The 13773-nt window shown below is 45.5% G+C and overlaps 1 non-coding gene across 1 annotated transcript; it reads right to left on the minus strand.

Annotated features, from left to right (window-relative positions):
• Positions 1 to 4686: 4686 nt before the first annotated feature.
• On the minus strand, positions 4687 to 4768 carry trnas-gcu (transfer RNA serine (anticodon GCU)). Its single transcript has one exon. It is a non-coding gene; the product is annotated as a tRNA-Ser (tRNA).
• Between the last annotated feature and the right edge of the window lie 9005 nt (positions 4769 to 13773).

Consider the following 13773-nt stretch of genomic DNA (forward strand, 5'->3'; position numbering starts at 1 on the left):
AGAGGAAGACCAAAGCGGAGATTTATGGATGTAGTAAGGGAGGACATGAAGTTAGTTGGTATGAGTGAAGAGGATGCAGAGGACAGGGTTAGATGGAGGCACATGATTCGCTGTGGCGACCCCTGAAAGGGAACAGCCGAAAGGAAAAGAAGAAGCACTTCTGAGATGGCCGACGAATGTCAATCCTGACAGAATTTCCATCCGTGTGTCTACACTCAAGCACAAGAACAGACTGCGGCCTATCAAGGAAGATTGTAGCCAACTCTTCTAAGGCTGCAATTAAACACTTTGGAGATTCTCTTTGGCCAAAAGGTGCACTCCATTAGCACCAAAACCTCATGCCACACCAACTGTTTGTTCCCTCCGACTGCTTCTGGCCTTGTCAACAAGGCCCGTGACTGTCAAGTATTCGGGCTCCACAATCTACAAACACAGAGGACATAAGGGGTGGATATTGAGAGTTTGTCCGGTACGCTGTGAACACAGGGAGGAAAAAAAGCTTGCAGGGGAATTAGCTCAAATGGTAGAGCGCTTGCTTAGCATGTAAGAGGTAGTGGGATCGATGCCCACATTCTCCACAATCCTTTGATTTCCTTTTTCCCATAAATGGATGAAACTGTTAAAAAGTTTCAGCCTCCATATCCCACATGTGCAGATCTCAATCAATTAGAATGGGAAATTGCCTGTCAGCAGTACAGCTAAAAAGGCGACCAGTTTGCCGTCTGATCAGCTAAACACATGTCAGCCAGTCCATGCATTTAGGCTTGTACACACAGTCAAAACGTTCTGCTGAAGTTCCAACCGAGTATCAGTGGGGGCGATCAGCCATTTCAGAAATTGCTGATTTCCTGGAACTTTTACACACTACCATATTCAGGGTTAACAGAGAATGGTTGGAAAAGAGAACATATCCAGTGAGTAGCAGTTTTGTGGGGGACTCTGCCTGCATGTGTCTCTACAGGCCTTGTATCTGTGGTGTCCTGTTCACTAGACGACATTAATGTGACACCTGAACCAAATTTTTTGTAGCCCCGGTGGGCAGAGCAGCTTGGAATACACACCTTATTATACAGCCTATCTGCAGCCTATCAAGGAAGCTCTTCCAAAGCTGCTTGTCCAGTGGGCTTAATCACCTGCACTCATATGTCAACAGTCTGATTTCTGCATCAACTGTCACACTCGAGTTCTCTGCACAAAACAGTATTTGGTTTACCATTGGATGTTGTAAGTCCAGCAGAAGGTTTTATCTTTGTTTGTCTAAAAACACTTTAATCTGACATGCGACGAGGATGGGATTCAAACCCACGCGTGCAGAGCACAATAGATTAGCAGTCCATCGCCTTAACCACTCGGCCACCTCGTCAACTAAGCAAGGAAGGGCGACGAGACTTTGATCAGCAAAGACAGACCTACAGGATTGCTAGGTCACCTCGCAGGGTTTAATAAGAACACCTAGAATATCTCCTCTCTGAATTTAATATCCAAGTACCTTTGCAAGGGAATTAGCTTAAATGGTAAAGCACTAGCTTTGTATGCAAGAAGTAGTGGGATCAATACACACATTCTCCAAATGCCTCATGCCTCCCCTGACCTCGTCAAGGTGACGCGCAATCCTTTATCATACAGGTGATGCACATCTGAGATGGCTTGTGAATATATCTTTAGATGGATACATAGGTTGGAGCTGCCAGGCAGGAGGTCTAGAGGAAGACCAAAGCGGAGATTTATGGATGTAGTAAGGGAGGACATGAAGTTAGTTGGTATGAGTGAAGAGGATGCAGAGGACAGGGTTAGATGGAGGCACATGATTCGCTGTGGCGATCCCTGAAAGGGAACAGCCGAAAGGAAAAAAAGAAGCACTTCTGAGATGGCCGACGAATGTCAATCCTGACAGTATTTCCATCCGTGTGTCTACACTCAAGCACAAGAACAGACTGCAGCCTATCAAGGAAGATTGTAGCCAACTCTTCTAAGGCTGCAATTAAACACTTTGGAGATTCTCTTTGGCAAAAAGGTGCACTCCATTAGCACCAAATCCTCATGCCACACCAACTGTTTGTTCCCTCCGACTGCTTCTGGCCTTGTCAACAAGGTCCGTGACTGTCACGTATTCGGGCTCCACAATCTACAAACACAGAGGACATAAGGGGTGGATATTGAGAGTTTGTCCGGTACGCTGTGAACACAGGGAGGAAAAAAAGCTTGCAGGGGAATTAGCTCAAATGGTAGAGCGCTTGCTTAGCATGTAAGAGGTAGTGGGATCGATGCCCACATTCTCCACAATCCTTTGATTTCCTTTTTCCCATAAATGGATGAAACTGTTAAAAAGTTTCAGCCTCCATATCCCACATGTGCAGATCACAATCAATTAGAATGGGAAATTGCCTGTCAGCAGTACAGCTAAAAAGGCGACCAGTTTGCTGTCTGATCAGCTAAACACATGGCAGCCAGTCAATGCATTTAGGCTTGTACACACAGTCAAAACGTTCTGCTGAAGTTCCAACCGAGTATCAGTGGGGGCGATCAGCCATTTCAGAAATTGCTGATTTCCTGGAACTTTTACACACTACCATATTCAGGGTTAACAGAGAATGGTTGGAAAAGAGAACACATCCAGTGAGTAGCAGTTTTGTGGGGGACTCTGCCTGCATGTGTCTCTACAGGCCTTGTATCTGTGGTGTCCTGTTCACTAGACGACATTAATGTGACACCTGAACCAAATTTTTTGTAGCCCCGGTGGGCAGAGCAGCTTGGAATACACACCTTATTATACAGCCTATCTGCAGCCTATCAAGGAAGCTCTTCCAAAGCTGCTTGTCCAGTGGGCTTAATCACCTGCACTCATATGTCAACAGTCTGATTTCTGCATCAACTGTCACACTCGAGTTCTCTGCACAAAACAGTATTTGGTTTACCATTGGATGTTGTAAGTCCAGCAGAAGGTTTTATCTGTGTTTGTCTAAAAACACTTTAATCTGACATGCGACAAGGATGGGCTTCAAACCCACGCGTGCAGAGCACAATAGATTAGCAGTCCATCGCCTTAACCACTCGGCCACCTCGTCAACTAAGCAAGGAAGGGCGACGAGACTTTGATCAGCAAAGACAGACCTACAGGATTGCTAGGTCACCTCGCAGGGTTTAATAAGAACACCTAGAATATCTCCTCTCTGAATTTAATATCCAAGTACCTTTGCAAGGGAATTAGCTTAAATGGTAAAGCACTAGCTTTGTATGCAAGAAGTAGTGGGATCAATACACACATTCTCCAAATGCCTCATGCCTCCCCTGACCTCGTCAAGGTGACGCGCAATCCTTTATCATACAGGTGATGCACATCTGAGATGGCTTGTGAATATATCTTTAGATGGATACATAGGTTGGAGCTGCCAGGCAGGAGGTCTAGAGGAAGACCAAAGCGGAGATTTATGGATGTAGTAAGGGAGGACATGAAGTTAGTTGGTATGAGTGAAGAGGATGCAGAGGACAGGGTTAGATGGAGGCACATGATTCGCAGTGGCGATCCCTGAAAGGGAACAGCCGAAAGGAAAAAAAGAAGCACTTCTGAAATGGCCGACGAATGTCAATCCTGACAGTATTTCCATCCGTGTGTCTACACTCAAGCACAAGAACAGACTGCAGCCTATCAAGGAAGATTGTAGCCAACTCTTCTAAGGCTGCAATTAAACACTTTGGAGATTCTCTTTGGCAAAAAGGTGCACTCCATTAGCACCAAATCCTCATGCCACACCAACTGTTTGTTCCCTCCGACTGCTTCTGGCCTTGTCAACAAGGTCCGTGACTGTCACGTATTCGGGCTCCACAATCTACAAACACAGAGGACATAAGGGGTGGATATTGAGAGTTTGTCCGGTACGCTGTGAACACAGGGAGGAAAAAAAGCTTGCAGGGGAATTAGCTCAAATGGTAGAGCGCTTGCTTAGCATGTAAGAGGTAGTGGGATCGATGCCCACATTCTCCACAATCCTTTGATTTCCTTTTTCCCCATAAATGGATGAAACTGTTAAAAAGTTTCAGCCTCCATATCCCACATGTGCAGATCACAATCAATTAGAATGGGAAATTGCCTGTCAGCAGTACAGCTAAAAAGGCGACCAGTTTGCCGTCTGATCAGCTAAACACATGGCAGCCAGTCAATGCATTTAGGCTTGTACACACAGTCAAAACGTTCTGCTGAAGTTCCAACCGAGTATCAGTGGGGGCGATCAGCCATTTCAGAAATTGCTGATTTCCTGGAACTTTTACACACTACCATATTTAGGGTTAACAGAGAATGGTTGGAAAAGAGAACATATCCAGTGAGTAGCAGTTTTGTGGGGGACTCTGCCTGCATGTGTCTCTACAGGCCTTGTATCTGTGGTGTCCTGTTCACTAGACGACATTAATGTGACACCTGAACCAAATGTTTTGTAGCCCCGGTGGGCAGAGCAGCATGGAATACACACCTTATTATACAGCCTATCTGCAGCATATCAAGGAAGCTCTTCCAAAGCTGCTTGTCCAGTGAGCTTAATCACCTGCATTCACATGTCAACAGTCTGATTTCTACATCAACTGTCACACTCGAGTTCTCTGCACAAAACAGTATTTGGTTTACCATTGGATGTTGTAAGTCCAGCAGAAGGTTTTATCTGTGTTTGTCTAAAAACACTTTAATCTGACATGCGACGAGGATGGGATTCGAACCCACGCGTGCAGAGCACAATAGATTAGCAGTCCATAGCCTTAACCACTCGGCCACCTCGTCAATTAAGCAAGGAAGGGCGACGAGACTTTGATCAGCAAAGACAGACCTACAGGATTTCTAGGTCACCTCGCAGGGTTTAATAAGAACACCTAGAATATCTCCTCTCTGAATTTAATATCCAAGTACCTTTGCAAGGGAATTAGCTTAAATGGTAAAGCACTAGCTTTGTATGCAAGAAGTACTGGGATCAATACCCACATTCTCCAAATGCCTCATGCCTCCCCTGACCTCGTCAAGGTGACGCGCAATCCTTTATCATACAGGCGATGCACTTCTGAGATGGCTTGTGAATATATCTTTAGATGGATACATAGGTTGGAGCTGCAAGGCAGGAGGTCTAGAGGAAGACCAAAGCGGAGATTTATGGATGTAGTAAGGGAGGACATGAAGTTAGTTGGTATGAGTGAAGAGGATGCAGAGGACAGGGTTAGATGGAGGCACATGATTCGCTGTGGCGACCCCTGAAAGGGAACAGCCGAAAGGAAAAGAAGAAGCACTTCTGAGATGGCCGACGAATGTCAATCCTGACAGAATTTCCATCCGTGTGTCTACACTCAAGCACAAGAACAGACTGCGGCCTATCAAGGAAGATTGTAGCCAACTCTTCTAAGGCTGCAATTAAACACTTTGGAGATTCTCTTTGGCCAAAAGGTGCACTCCATTAGCACCAAAACCTCATGCCACACCAACTGTTTGTTCCCTCCGACTGCTTCTGGCCTTGTCAACAAGGCCCGTGACTGTCAAGTATTCGGGCTCCACAATCTACAAACACAGAGGACATAAGGGGTGGATATTGAGAGTTTGTCCGGTACGCTGTGAACACAGGGAGGAAAAAAAGCTTGCAGGGGAATTAGCTCAAATGGTAGAGCGCTTGCTTAGCATGTAAGAGGTAGTGGGATCGATGCCCACATTCTCCACAATCCTTTGATTTCCTTTTTCCCATAAATGGATGAAACTGTTAAAAAGTTTCAGCCTCCATATCCCACATGTGCAGATCACAATCAATTAGAATGGGAAATTGCCTGTCAGCAGTACAGCTAAAAAGGCGACCAGTTTGCCGTCTGATCAGCTAAACACATGTCAGCCAGTCCATGCATTTAGGCTTGTACACACAGTCAAAACGTTCTGCTGAAGTTCCAACCGAGTATCAGTGGGGGCGATCAGCCATTTCAGAAATTGCTGATTTCCTGGAACTTTTACACACTACCATATTTAGGGTTAACAGAGAATGGTTGGAAAAGAGAACATATCCAGTGAGTAGCAGTTTTGTGGGGGACTCTGCCTGCATGTGTCTCTACAGGCCTTGTATCTGTGGTGTCCTGTTCACTAGACGACATTAATGTGACACCTGAACCAAATTTTTTGTAGCCCCGGTGGGCAGAGCAGCTTGGAATACACACCTTATTATACAGCCTATCTGCAGCCTATCAAGGAAGCTCTTCCAAAGCTGCTTGTCCAGTGGGCTTAATCACCTGCACTCATATGTCAACAGTCTGATTTCTGCATCAACTGTCACACTCGAGTTCTCTGCACAAAACAGTATTTGGTTTACCATTGGATGTTGTAAGTCCAGCAGAAGGTTTTATCTTTGTTTGTCTAAAAACACTTTAATCTGACATGCGACGAGGATGGGATTCAAACCCACGCGTGCAGAGAACAATAGATTAGCAGTCCATCGCCTTAACCACTCGGCCACCTTGTCAACTAAGCAAGGAAGGGCGACGAGACTTTGATCAGCAAAGACAGACCTACAGGATTGCTAGGTCACCTCGCAGGGTTTAATAAGAACACCTAGAATATCTCCTCTCTGAATTTAATATCCAAGTACCTTTGCAAGGGAATTAGCTTAAATGGTAAAGCACTAGCTTTGTATGCAAGAAGTAGTGGGATCAATATACACATTCTCCAAATGCCTCATGCCTACCCTGACCTCGTCAAGGTGACGCGCAATCCTTTATCATACAGGTGATGCACATCTGAGATGGCTTGTGAATATATCTTTAGATGGATACATAGGTTGGAGCTGCCAGGCAGGAGGTCTAGAGGAAGACCAAAGCGGAGATTTATGGATGTAGTAAGGGAGGACATGAAGTTAGTTGGTATGAGTGAAGAGGATGCAGAGGACAGGGTTAGATGGAGGCAGATGATTCGCTGTGGCGACCCCTGAAAGGGAACAGCCGAAAGGAAAAGAAGAAGCACTTCTGAGATGGCCGACGAATGTCAATCCTGACAGAATTTCCATCCGTGTGTCTACACTCAAGCACAAGAACAGACTGCGGCCTATCAAGGAAGATTGTAGCCAACTCTTCTAAGGCTGCAATTAAACACTTTGGAGATTCTCTTTGGCCAAAAGGTGCACTCCATTAGCACCAAAACCTCATGCCACACCAACTGTTTGTTCCCTCCGACTGCTTCTGGCCTTGTCAACAAGGCCCGTGACTGTCAAGTATTCGGGCTCCACAATCTACAAACACAGAGGACATAAGGGGTGGATATTGAGAGTTTGTCCGGTACGCTGTGAACACAGGGACGAAAAAAAGCTTGCAGGGGAATTAGCTCAAATGGTAGAGCGCTTGCTTAGCATGTAAGAGGTAGTGGGATCGATGCCCACATTCTCCACAATCCTTTGATTTCCTTTTTCCCATAAATGGATGAAACTGTTAAAAAGTTTCAGCCTCCATATCCCACATGTGCAGATCACAATCAATTAGAATGGGAAATTGCCTGTCAGCAGTACAGCTAAAAAGGCGACCAGTTTGCCGTCTGATCAGCTAAACACATGTCAGCCAGTCCATGCATTTAGGCTTGTACACACAGTCAAAACGTTCTGCTGAAGTTCCAACCGAGTATCAGTGGGGGCGATCAGCCATTTCAGAAATTGCTGATTTCCTGGAACTTTTACACACTACCATATTCAGGGTTAACAGAGAATGGTTGGAAAAGAGAACATATCCAGTGAGTAGCAGTTTTGTAGGGGACTCTGCCTGCATGTGTCTCTACAGGCCTTGTATCTGTGGTGTCCTGTTCACTAGACGACATTAATGTGACACCTGAACCAAATTTTTTGTAGCCCCGGTGGGCAGAGCAGCTTGGAATACACACCTTATTATACAGCCTATCTGCAGCCTATCAAGGAAGCTCTTCCAAAGCTGCTTGTCCAGTGGGCTTAATCACCTGCACTCATATGTCAACAGTCTGATTTCTGCATCAACTGTCACACTCGAGTTCTCTGCACAAAACAGTATTTGGTTTACCATTGGATGTTGTAAGTCCAGCAGAAGGTTTTATCTTTGTTTGTCTAAAAACACTTTAATCTGACATGCGACAAGGATGGGATTCAAACCCACGCGTGCAGAGCACAATAGATTAGCAGTCCATCGCCTTAACCACTCGGCCACCTCGTCAACTAAGCAAGGAAGGGCGACGAGACTTTGATCAGCAAAGACAGACCTACAGGATTGCTAGGTCACCTCGCAGGGTTTAATAAGAACACCTAGAATATCTCCTCTCTGAATTTAATATCCAAGTACCTTTGCAAGGGAATTAGCTTAAATGGTAAAGCACTAGCTTTGTATGCAAGAAGTAGTGGGATCAATACACACATTCTCCAAATGCCTCATGCCTCCCCTGACCTCGTCAAGGTGACGCGCAATCCTTTATCATACAGGTGATGCACATCTGAGATGGCTTGTGAATATATCTTTAGATGGATACATAGGTTGGAGCTGCCAGGCAGGAGGTCTAGAGGAAGACCAAAGCGGAGATTTATGGATGTAGTAAGGGAGGACATGAAGTTAGTTGGTATGAGTGAAGAGGATGCAGAGGACAGGGTTAGATGGAGGCACATGATTCGCTGTGGCGATCCCTGAAAGGGAACAGCCGAAAGGAAAAAAAGAAGCACTTCTGAGATGGCCGACGAATGTCAATCCTGACAGTATTTCCATCCGTGTGTCTACACTCAAGCACAAGAACAGACTGCAGCCTATCAAGGAAGATTGTAGCCAACTCTTCTAAGGCTGCAATTAAACACTTTGGAGATTCTCTTTGGCAAAAAGGTGCACTCCATTAGCACCAAATCCTCATGCCACACCAACTGTTTGTTCCCTCCGACTGCTTCTGGCCTTGTCAACAAGGTCCGTGACTGTCACGTATTCGGGCTCCACAATCTACAAACACAGAGGACATAAGGGGTGGATATTGAGAGTTTGTCCGGTACGCTGTGAACACAGGGAGGAAAAAAAGCTTGCAGGGGAATTAGCTCAAATGGTAGAGCGCTTGCTTAGCATGTAAGAGGTAGTGGGATCGATGCCCACATTCTCCACAATCCTTTGATTTCCTTTTTCCCATAAATGGATGAAACTGTTAAAAAGTTTCAGCCTCCATATCCCACATGTGCAGATCACAATCAATTAGAATGGGAAATTGCCTGTCAGCAGTACAGCTAAAAAGGCGACCAGTTTGCTGTCTGATCAGCTAAACACATGGCAGCCAGTCAATGCATTTAGGCTTGTACACACAGTCAAAACGTTCTGCTGAAGTTCCAACCGAGTATCAGTGGGGGCGATCAGCCATTTCAGAAATTGCTGATTTCCTGGAACTTTTACACACTACCATATTCAGGGTTAACAGAGAATGGTTGGAAAAGAGAACACATCCAGTGAGTAGCAGTTTTGTGGGGGACTCTGCCTGCATGTGTCTCTACAGGCCTTGTATCTGTGGTGTCCTGTTCACTAGACGACATTAATGTGACACCTGAACCAAATTTTTTGTAGCCCCGGTGGGCAGAGCAGCTTGGAATACACACCTTATTATACAGCCTATCTGCAGCCTATCAAGGAAGCTCTTCCAAAGCTGCTTGTCCAGTGGGCTTAATCACCTGCACTCATATGTCAACAGTCTGATTTCTGCATCAACTGTCACACTCGAGTTCTCTGCACAAAACAGTATTTGGTTTACCATTGGATGTTGTAAGTCCAGCAGAAGGTTTTATCTGTGTTTGTCTAAAAACACTTTAATCTGACATGCGACAAGGATGGGCTTCAAACCCACGCGTGCAGAGCACAATAGATTAGCAGTCCATCGCCTTAACCACTCGGCCACCTCGTCAACTAAGCAAGGAAGGGCGACGAGACTTTGATCAGCAAAGACAGACCTACAGGATTGCTAGGTCACCTCGCAGGGTTTAATAAGAACACCTAGAATATCTCCTCTCTGAATTTAATATCCAAGTACCTTTGCAAGGGAATTAGCTTAAATGGTAAAGCACTAGCTTTGTATGCAAGAAGTAGTGGGATCAATACACACATTCTCCAAATGCCTCATGCCTCCCCTGACCTCGTCAAGGTGACGCGCAATCCTTTATCATACAGGTGATGCACATCTGAGATGGCTTGTGAATATATCTTTAGATGGATACATAGGTTGGAGCTGCCAGGCAGGAGGTCTAGAGGAAGAACAAAGCGGAGATTTATGGATGTAGTAAGGGAGGACATGAAGTTAGTTGGTATGAGTGAAGAGGATGCAGAGGACAGGGTTAGATGGAGGCACATGATTCGCAGTGGCGATCCCTGAAAGGGAACAGCCGAAAGGAAAAAAAGAAGCACTTCTGAAATGGCCGACGAATGTCAATCCTGACAGTATTTCCATCCGTGTGTCTACACTCAAGCACAAGAACAGACTGCAGCCTATCAAGGAAGATTGTAGCCAACTCTTCTAAGGCTGCAATTAAACACTTTGGAGATTCTCTTTGGCAAAAAGGTGCACTCCATTAGCACCAAATCCTCATGCCACACCAACTGTTTGTTCCCTCCGACTGCTTCTGGCCTTGTCAACAAGGTCCGTGGCTGTCACGTATTCGGGCTCCACAATCTACAAACACAGAGGACATAAGGGGTGGATATTGAGAGTTTGTCCGGTACGCTGTGAACACAGGGAGGAAAAAAAGCTTGCAGGGGAATTAGCTCAAATGGTAGAGCGCTTGCTTAGCATGTAAGAGGTAGTGGGATCGATGCCCACATTCTCCACAATCCTTTGATTTCCTTTTTCCCCATAAATGGATGAAACTGTTAAAAAGTTTCAGCCTCCATATCCCACATGTGCAGATCACAATCAATTAGAATGGGAAATTGCCTGTCAGCAGTACAGCTAAAAAGGCGACCAGTTTGCCGTCTGATCAGCTAAACACATGGCAGCCAGTCAATGCATTTAGGCTTGTACACACAGTCAAAACGTTCTGCTGAAGTTCCAACCGAGTATCAGTGGGGGCGATCAGCCATTTCAGAAATTGCTGATTTCCTGGAACTTTTACACACTACCATATTCAGGGTTAACAGAGAATGGTTGGAAAAGAGAACATATCCAGTGAGTAGCAGTTTTGTGGGGGACTCTGCCTGCATGTGTCTCTACAGGCCTTGTATCTGTGGTGTCCTGTTCACTAGACGACATTAATGTGACACCTGAACCAAATTTTTTGTAGCCCCGGTGGGCAGAGCAGCTTGGAATACACACCTTATTATACAGCCTATCTGCAGCCTATCAAGGAAGCTCTTCCAAAGCTGCTTGTCCAGTGGGCTTAATCACCTGCACTCGTATGTCAACAGTCTGATTTCTGCATCAACTGTCACACTCGAGTTCTCTGCACAAAACAGTATTTGGTTTACCATTGGATGTTGTAAGTCCAGCAGAAGGTTTTATCTGTGTTTGTCTAAAAACACTTTAATCTGACATGCAACGAGGATGGGCTTCAAACCCACGCGTGCAGAGCACAATAGATTAGCAGTCCATCTCCTTAACCACTCGGCCACCTCGTCAATTAAGCAAGGAAGGGCGACGAGACTTTGATCAGCAAAGACAGACCTACAGGATTGCTAGGTCACCTCGCAGGGTTTAATAAGAACACCTAGAATATCTCCTCTCTGAATTTAATATCCAAGTACCTTTGCAAGGGAATTAGCTTAAATGGTAAAGCACTAGCTTTGTATGCAAGAAGTAGTGGGATCAATACACACATTCTCCAAATGCCTCATGCCTCCCCTGACCTCGTCAAGGTGACGCGCAATCCTTTATCATACAGGTGATGCACATCTGAGATGGCTTGTGAATATATCTTTAGATGGATACATAGGTTGGAGCTGCCAGGCAGGAGGTCTAGAGGAAGACCAAAGCGGAGATTTATGGATGTAGTAAGGGAGGACATGAAGTTAGTTGGTATGAGTGAAGAGGATGCAGAGGACAGGGTTAGATGGAGGCACATGATTCGCTGTGGCGATCCCTGAAAGGGAACAGCCGAAAGGAAAAAAAGAAGCACTTCTGAGATGGCCGACGAATGTCAATCCTGACAGTATTTCCATCCGTGTGTCTACACTCAAGCACAAGAACAGACTGCAGCCTATCAAGGAAGATTGTAGCCAACTCTTCTAAGGCTGCAATTAAACACTTTGGAGATTCTCTTTGGCAAAAAGGTGCACTCCATTAGCACCAAATCCTCATGCCACACCAACTGTTTGTTCCCTCCGACTGCTTCTGGCCTTGTCAACAAGGTCCGTGACTGTCACGTATTCGGGCTCCACAATCTACAAACACAGAGGACATAAGGGGTGGATATTGAGAGTTTGTCCGGTACGTTTGCAAATTCTGCCCTGTGAACACAGGGAGGAAAAAAAGCTTGCAGGGGAATTAGCTCAGATGGTAGAGCACTTGCTTAGCATGCAAGAGGTAGTGGGATTGATGCCCACATTCTCCACAATCGTTTGATTTCCTTTTTCCATAAATGGATGAAACTGTTAAAAAGTTTCAGCCTCCATATCCCACATGTGCAGATCACAATCAATTAGAATGGGAAATTGCCTGTCAGCAGTACAGCTAAAAAGGCGACCAGTTTGCCGTCTGATCAGCTAAACACATGGCAGCCAGTCAATGCATTTAGGTTTGTACACACAGTCAAAACGTTCTGCTGAAGTTCCAACCGAGTATCAGTGGGGGCGAACAACCATTTCAGAAATTGTTGATTTCCTGGAACTTTTACACACTACCATATTTAGGGTTAACAGAGAATGGTTGGAAAAGAGAACATATCCAGTGAGTAGCAGTTTTGTGGGGGACTCTGCCTGCATGTGTCTCCACAGGCCTTGTATCTGTGGTGTCCTGTTCACTAGACGACATTAATGTGACACCTGAACCAAATGTTTTGTAGCCCCGGTGGGCAGAGCAGCATGGAATACACACCTTATTATACAGCCTATCTGCAGCCTATCAAGGAAGCTCTTCCAAAGCTGCTTGTCCAGTGGGCTTAATCACCTGCACTCACATGTCAACAGTCTGATTTCTGCATCAACTGTCACACTCGAGTTCTTTGCACAAAACAGTATTTGGTTTACCATTGGATGTTGTAAGTCCAGCAGAAGGTTTTATCTGTGTTTGTCTAAAAACACTTTAATCTGACATGCGAAGAGGATGGGATTCGCACCCACGCGTGCAGAGCACAATGGATTAGCAGTCCATCGCCTTAACCACTCGGCCACCTCGTCAATTAAGCAAGGAAGGGCGACGAGACTTTGATCAGCAAAGACAGACCTAAAGGATTTCTAGGTCACCTCGCAGGGTTTATTAAGAACACGTAGAATATCTCCTCTCTGAATTTAATATCCAAGTACCTTTGCAAGGGAATTAGCTTAAATGGTAAAGCACTAGCTTTGTATGCAAGAAGTACTGGGATCAATACCCACATTCTCCAAATGCCTCATGCCTCCCCTGACCTCGTCAAGGTGACGCGCAATCCTTTATCATACAGGCGATGCACTTCTGAGATGGCTTGTGAATATATCTTTAGATGGATACATAGGTTGGAGCTGTAAGGCAGGAGGTCTAGAGGAAGACCAAAGCGGAGATTTATGGATGTAGTAAGGGAGGACATGAAGTTAGTTGGTATGAGTGAAGAGGATGCAGAGGACAGGGTTAGATGGAGGCACATGATTCGCTGTGGCGACCCCTGAAAGGGAACAGCCGAA

Source organism: Channa argus, unplaced genomic scaffold, assembly GCF_033026475.1.
Source record: "Channa argus isolate prfri unplaced genomic scaffold, Channa argus male v1.0 Contig063, whole genome shotgun sequence".
Classification (NCBI taxonomy): domain Eukaryota; kingdom Metazoa; phylum Chordata; class Actinopteri; order Anabantiformes; family Channidae; genus Channa; species Channa argus.